Consider the following 7,832-nt stretch of genomic DNA (forward strand, 5'->3'; position numbering starts at 1 on the left):
CCAAACCCAGAGAAGGTCAGAGCCGTGAAGGAAAGCAGCCCACCAGAATCGAAAGAAGCTGTGCGAAGCTTTCTTGGCATGACTGGGTATTTATCAAAGTTCATCCCCAAATACGCATCACTAACCGCACCTTTGAGACAGCTGACCCACAAAGATACGAAGTTCAAATGGGGAGCAGAAGAGAATGAAGCATTTGAGAAGCTCAAAGCAAGCATAACAAGTGAAAGCACAATGGCGTACTTCAACCCAGCCAAAGCTATTGTTGTGAGAGTTGAAGCCAGCTACCATGAAGGACTATCAGCCGGATTATTCCAGGACACAGGCAATGGCCTACAGCCAGTCCACTTCATTAGCCGCAGCATGACTGACACCGAGAAAAGATACAGTCAGACAGAGAAAGATGCCCTCTCCATACATTGGGCAAAGAACAGATTCAGCATTTACCTTCTGGGAGCGCCAAAATTCAAGATCATCACAGCTCACAAACCATTACTTCCATTGTTTAACAAGGCAGCCATGCGACTTCCACCAAGAATAGAAAAATGGGTAATGGGAATGCAAGATGTCGACTTTGAGCTAATCTATGAACCTGGAAAGGATGAAGCCGATCCACTTGACTTCCTGTCGAGACACCCTTTGCCAGAAACTGGAAAGGATACCATAGAGAGAGTGATCAAGTACACGGTGACAGCCGAACATGCTGTTGTTGTAGATCACATCAAGGAAGAAACTCTCAAAGACACCCAGCTTCAGAAACTTTCCATCAGAATACTCACTGGAGATTGGGAACAACACAAGAAGGACCCAGACATTGCACCATTTTATAGTGTACAGAATGAGTTGTACGTAGTCAATGACCTAATCTTCAGGATGAATCAGATCATTGTCCCAACAAGCCTACAGAGAAAGGTCATCAAGGCAGCACATCACCTGGGACACCTGGGAATGACAAAAACAAAGCAGATGTTAAGAGCAAAGTATTGGTTTCCAACCATGAACAATATGGTAGAGCAGATCATTGGTCAATGTTACGAATGTCAGGTAACCACGAAGCAGCACAGACAGGAACCCATCAAAGTCACAGACATACCAAAGAAACCCTGGGATGTCATATCTGTAGACTTCAGCGGACCCTATCCTGACGGTCATTATAACCTAGTGGCCATTGACAAGAGAACAAGATACCCTGAAGTCATGAAGACTCACTCGACAGCATTCCAGCCGACCATGAAAAAGCTCAAAACCATGTTTGCCACTCATGGGACTCCAAGACAGCTACAAAGCGATAATGGACCACCATTTAACTCCAGAGAATTTGCCGAGTTTGCCAAAACAGAGGGATTCCACCATCACCGAGTTACCCCAGAACACGCACGTGCTAACGGAGAGGCGGAAAGCTTCATGAAACTACTGAATCAGACTGAGCAGATCGCTCGTCTCAATGGGGGAAAAAGCAGTGTAGCTGTTCAAGAGATGCTAACAGGCTATCGCTCAACACCGCATCCTGCTACTGGCGTGCCACCATATGAAGCCCTAATGAACAGACAGATCAGAACCAAACTAGATCACCAAGCAGGGAGTGCAATGAGAATCTCCGTGACAAAGCCATCGATAAGCGGGATGAGAAATACAAGGATAAGATCAAACAGAATGCCGAGAACAGGAACACCAAAGAGCACAATTTCTTAGTCGGAGATCATGTCCTGTTGAAACAGAAAAATAGAAACAAATGGTCTACCGCCTTTGAACCAGCATTCTACAGAGTAACTCGAATAGACGGATCAAGCATTGCAGCAAAAAGGATCACAGATGGACGCGAAGTGTACCGTGACGCAAGCCAGTTCAAGATTGCTAACTCACTGATCCAGGAAAACACCAGCGAAGAAAATGAAGACCAGGAAGAACAAAAGAACCAAGAGGATTGGAGAGAGAAGATTCTACTGAATGCCAACCCTCACTCAGTCCAGGAGGAGACTAAGGAAAGCAGCGCAAAGGAAGCAGCTAAAACCAACACCAGCGACAAAGCGGACCAGAGCAAACAACCTATGCCAGCAGCTGCGACCAGATCAAGGCGTGATCGAAAACGTCCAGAGTATTTGAAAGACTTTGTCACCTAAAGACTGTACTTTAACTGTACCTAACATGGAACAGAAAGGACTGTGCTTTAAAATAGCATGCCTAGTCTAAGTTAGGACACATGTTTTAAGTTGCGTTGTTTTTCTTAATATATATAAGGAAGAGAATATCTCGAAAGAAAAGGAGAAATGTAATATCCAGTCCAGTATTCCGAGATTTGCAACATAGTTCAGTTCGCACATGCGCATTAGCAACACTTTGCATTACCACGTTGTCAGCTCGAGTCGGAGAAGTTTGTTCTATTAAAGCATTGTTTATACTGAGAAGACTAGCGGTTGTTACACCAACGGGAGCGACTTCGATCAGCATCACCGTCCGTTCCTACCAGTAACAAAGGAAAGAAACAAAAAACAACTCCAGAACAATCTAAACCGTTTGAATTTGCTCTTATGCACGTGGGGGATGACGACGAAGAAGAAAGTTTGTCAATTAACCACGATAATATTTTGTTAAGAGGATTTGTTAATTTAGTTAATACAGATGGAGAGGACGACATCCGATCCAAAATTGGTGATGCGATCAGACTAAAATATCCGTTAATTGGCAACAGAGATTTTGCGTTTCTTCGAGCAAACCGGCGAAAGTTAAGCACACCTGTTAGTTGTGAAGAATACACGTACAAAAAAGTGAAATTGCTCTGCGGGCAAGGAGCCATTTACATTAAAATGAAAAGTGAACTGAACTGTATAATATGTGATGACGATGGGAATAGCTTAATCGAAGATGATGATTTGCCAGGTAAATTTTGTTGTGTTTTTAAAATTTTTAAGGCAAAGTTTTAAAACTGGGTTGTTATTAAGAGTAATTTATTGTAACTTGTTTTTCCTTGGCCTCATTGTGACCATTTGTCCATGGCAACAACCTAATTTTGACATAATCTATGGAGGGCCACAGGTTTGTCAGCCTATGACTGTAATGTGTTTTACCCTTGTTAAATAAAGTTAATTAGTTATTTACATCAAAACTTTCTTCACATCTTAATCAACTTTTTAATTGTAGTAAAAAGTCTCCTGGTTATTTGTTTTTCTCACAGTGGAAAGTGTCGTTAAACATTTACAGAAAAGAACCAAAAAAGTCAGTTCTTTTCATTCTTATACATATATTTTTTTGTGCAGAAATGCTTAGTCAACAAACTCCTGAACAACAGAAACAAACAGGAATGCAATCAGTATCCACCTTTGAAGAGAGCAGTACAGGAATTGAGTCAAAAAGGGAGAAGACAGAACCTGATTACACTGAAAATCAGTCTGTGGATCTTCTGGCCAAGGATTGTGTAAATTACTGTAAATCTAATGGTATTGAAAATCCTGCTGAAATTTTGCACTATGCACAAAGTCTGATTGTGACTGGGAGACCACTGGATGTGCAAGATGAAACTGTAAATCTGGAAGGTGAAACCAACTTCATCTTAATCAATCGACAAGATGTTTTGAGATCAGCTATGGAAGAAGTGCAATTTTTAAAGGACCCCAGACTAACACTTGCAGTTGGATTTTATGGTGAGAGTGCTGAGGATTATGGTGGTCCACGGAAAGAGTTCTTTCGCCTGTGTTTACGAGAGATCAAAGCTAAGTACTTTGACAATGGCCTCAAAGACCATCTTTCTAATGACTATTCAACCATTGGGTTAATAATGGTCCTTAGCACTTTGCAGAATGGTAGTATCCCTAGATTTTTAAAAGAAGATCGTCTCCAGGCCCTTTTTTTGTTCTGGAGAGCCATCAAATCCTTGTATCTCAAAGCTTCGCTTTAACTTTAAAACCCTGGGGCTTTATCAAATAGGAAATGGTATACCTAACTTCCTTTACCTTTTCAGACCTTCAGAAAGTTCAGCCTTGTCAAGAAGAAAGCTGATTGTCCTCCTTCCACCAAATTTCTCTGAAGGGGGTAGCAATGTACACCGTTTCGAATCAGAAATTTATGATTTGTTTTCTAAATACACCAGGCTAGCAGCAAGTGGGCAAAGGGGGTCAATCACCCTGGGACATATACTTCAGTTTGTCACTGGTACTGATGAAGAGCCCCCACTTGGGTTTGGTGTTGCACCTTGTATAGAATTTGTTGAGGCAGCAAGCCATGGCACAAACTCTCACACAGAATGCCCATTTCTACCTACTGCAAACACTTGTGCAAATATATTGTATTTACCAAGGCGTGCAAAGGATGTATTGTTGCCAAGTGAGGAACAACTCTTCAATCTTTATGATTTAGCCTTTGCAAATGCATTTTTTGGAAATCTGTAAATTTAGATTCTATTAAGTTGTGAATACAATGATTTCTAGCTCATCGTTTTGGTAAATGTTTACAAGTGAAACAAGTAATGAAACATCACTTCCAGATGTTTTGACCATATAGCACATAGTTGAGATGGTGGGCAAAGGGGTGCTACATTTAAAGGCGTTATGTTTTGCTGGGCTTGGCCAATATCTTGGGTATCATTTCAACAATGGACTCTAAAGACTGGGCCTAAATTGTTGTATTTCCAGCTGAAATTGTGTAAGATGTTTAAATTTATATTTTAAATATATATTAAAACATGTTGAGTTGCAAAAATTGCTTTCTTTGGACCACTTGCATTATAAAAAGGTAATGTTTAGTGGTGCCTTATAATTGTGCTGCACAAGGATTTGTCACAAATAACAATTCAACTGTTGATTTAAAATGGGGTTTTATCTTAAGAATTGTGAAGTGTTTCAGTCTGTGCTAAAAGTATTTTCAGGAGCCAATGCTCATTCAGTCATTGCACTCATAACAATTCATGGGAAAGAATGAAGTACTCAGTAAAAAAATTGATTACTAAGTTGTGCAATGGTTTCTAGAAAATGGGGGAGGACATAAGTTGTGTTTTATTTGTGAATTAGCTGTCTGTGTCTTTTAGCAAAGACTTAAAAATTGAAGAAAATCTTCAACAAAAATACTTTTTTAATTTGTTGCTAGACACAAGAACTTTCACTGCTTGATTGTAGCATTGTATCTGTTGAAATGTGAGGATCATACCTGTGCTATCAAAAATAGACAGCTGCTTAAATAAGTAAAAGAGTTTCTGTTTTAAGGTACCTGAATAAAGTTGAAGTTGAAGTCATCTTTTATACTGGTGTTGAGTACTGAATTTCTTTGACAATTAGGTAACCATATCAAATCCTGTTGCATGTTCATTTTGCATTTGATTAATATTGACACTCAATTGTTAACTTTACTGTCTGCACATCCCACGCAGCAACTGAAGATGGCCACATGATTTACCAAAAAGGTATAGTGTTATTAACAGTTTTCAACGCTCTCCTTTACTATACTTGGTGAATGTTAGTGTAGATATCTATGCCCATTTGCATCGATGACATGAATGGATCGATCTGCTCAAGAACTTTGGCTTGAACTGACTGATGTTCAACTGGTAATGTCACTGGAGGAACAACAACATTGTTGTTGCTATCTTCAAATGGAGATGGCCCATCTGGGTCAACACCATAGAACTCCAGGTCATTAGGATCCTCATCTAATTGCCCATGTACCAAGGGGTTGTCTTCATTTAACATGCCATTGACCCACATCTGATATGGGGACCAATGGTTTGCTGTCCTTACCTTGTGATGGTTGAAGGCCTCCATATATTCGTGAAGCGCAAGGTTTATTCTTGGGAGGAATGTCAAATGTAGCGCAAACATATCCGTTGCATTGTCAACGTTAAGCAGGCCTGTATCCTCCATTGCGTAAAACACGTAGTAGAAAAGATGACACACACACCTGAAGACGTCCCTCCAGAGTCTTTCAATTCTCTGATTTCTCGTGGAGGGACCGGCAATGAAACTCCCTCTACCTTCACCTCTTACTTCCACCATAGCATCACAAACTAATACATTTTCCACACCATAATCCACACGAATACGTGATTGCCACAACCCATCTTTTTCAATTGCTTTCAGAAAGAGTTCCAGAACAGTTTATGAAAGATTATTATTACTACATCTAAGAAACACAACTCTTCTAGAGAAACCATCCATGCATCCGTGGATTACAAAACCCCAGCGAATGAGAGAATGATGACCATCTAAATGCCACAGAGAATTTGGCCATGGCACGGAGTATTGCCTACGAGAAATAACCATTCCCCACCTCAAGGCAGTATTCGCTGGATCCACCCTTGCTAAACACTCGCGAATTCTTCTTCTTTGAATCCTCAGTCCAAGTGACTTAAGGTACCCGGCTAAATATGTTCGCCCGGTTGTTAATCCATGACGAGCAATATACTCTAAAAGTAATTCATCCAATTCTGTATCCGGCAACAAACTAAAATTCGCCGTGCTTTGCAAGCCATATGATTGTACTCTACGATAAATTGTCCAACGAGACACACCAAACAACAAAGAAATTTTTTCCAATGAAAATCCAAGTCCGAGAAGATCTTCTAACGTGTCAGGAGATATAAGGAACTGTGGTCTCCCAGGATTTCCCGTTCTGAGAATTTTACATTTATGTCGAGAAATTGATGAAGGTTTTACTGCTAGAGTTTTGAGATGATTTTCAATAGCCCGTAGTACTTCTGCAAACGCAGTAGCTAGAGATTCCCACTCGATCCGATCTTGCTCAATGTCAGTTAAGGCAATAGAACTCAAAAGACTAACGGTTCGATCGAGAACTACAGATTGTGCTTCCACGTCACTGATATCCGTTTCACTATTATGTATACACTGCTTTGTTCTATCGAGCACTGACGATAAAAATTCAGGTAAGTCTTTTTCCACGTCAAATTCTGGCTCTTCGTCCGCCATTATGCTAGTTAAATTTACCGCGCGAAAACATAAAGCCTTAAAGTTCCCGTATGCTAGTTATCATTTCCGGTTACTAACCGGAAGCAATTTTGATTGTTTGTTTTTTTCATTGAATTGAAATTGAATTTTCATTGAAATGAACTTGAATTTTCATTGAATTGAACTTGAAATTCATTGAATTGAAATTGAATTGAAATTGAATTTTCACTGAATTGAACTTGAATTTCATTGAATTGAACTTGAATTTCACTGAATTGAACTTGAATTTTCATTGAATTTTCATTGAATTTTCATTGAATTTTCATTGAATTGAAATTGAATTGAAATTGAATTGAAATTGAATTGAAATTGAATTGAAATTGAATTGAACTTGAATTTCATTGAATTGAACTTGAATCTCATTGAATTGAAATTGAATTTCATTGAATTGAAATTGAATTGAAATTGAATTGAAATTGAATTTCATTGAATTGAACTTGAATCTCATTGAATTGAAATTGAATTTTAGTATTGAATATTGCTACAATTGGCTTGCCATACGCTCGTTCACTTACCTTCATGTTTGGGACAAAGCCTTTCTTGATAAGAAACGAGTTTTCGTTTAAGCGCTCAATATAAATGCACTCCCCTTTGAATGTACGGTGTTCTTTCGCCATGTTAGTCTTTTCATTCGCGCTCTACAAAGGTTTCAGCTAACTCGGCGAAGGGAGAAAAGCCATGTTGTAATAAAGCAGCGGATGACTCCCGTTTGAATATGCGCGTAGTACAAATTCTTATCCAGTCCTTCTCTGGCGGGTAATCCATAATGGCGGACGACATGAGATTGTTTTTATTAATTCTCTAAGGATCAACCAAAACGGTTGTTTGTTATTTAAAAGAGCGTTTACATTAAGTTTGTCAACTAAAGCTCTTTGCTCATTGCTCCAT

At 39.4% G+C, this 7,832-nt stretch overlaps 2 pseudogenes across 1 annotated transcript; one reads left to right on the forward strand and one right to left on the reverse strand.

Annotated features, from left to right (window-relative positions):
• Positions 1-2,461: 2,461 nt before the first annotated feature.
• On the forward strand, positions 2,462-5,226 carry LOC149045395 (uncharacterized; annotated as a pseudogene). Its single transcript, XR_016187216.1, has 2 exons — positions 2,462-2,874; positions 3,252-5,226. The product of XR_016187216.1 is annotated as an uncharacterized LOC149045395 (transcript).
• Positions 5,227-5,261: 35 nt separating this feature from the next.
• On the reverse strand, positions 5,262-7,189 carry LOC149045396 (uncharacterized; annotated as a pseudogene).
• Between the last annotated feature and the right edge of the window lie 643 nt (positions 7,190-7,832).

Source organism: Pocillopora damicornis, chromosome 5 (assembly GCF_964200805.1).
Source record: "Pocillopora damicornis chromosome 5, jaPocDami1.2, whole genome shotgun sequence".
NCBI classification, from domain to species: Eukaryota; Metazoa; Cnidaria; class Anthozoa; order Scleractinia; family Pocilloporidae; genus Pocillopora; species Pocillopora damicornis.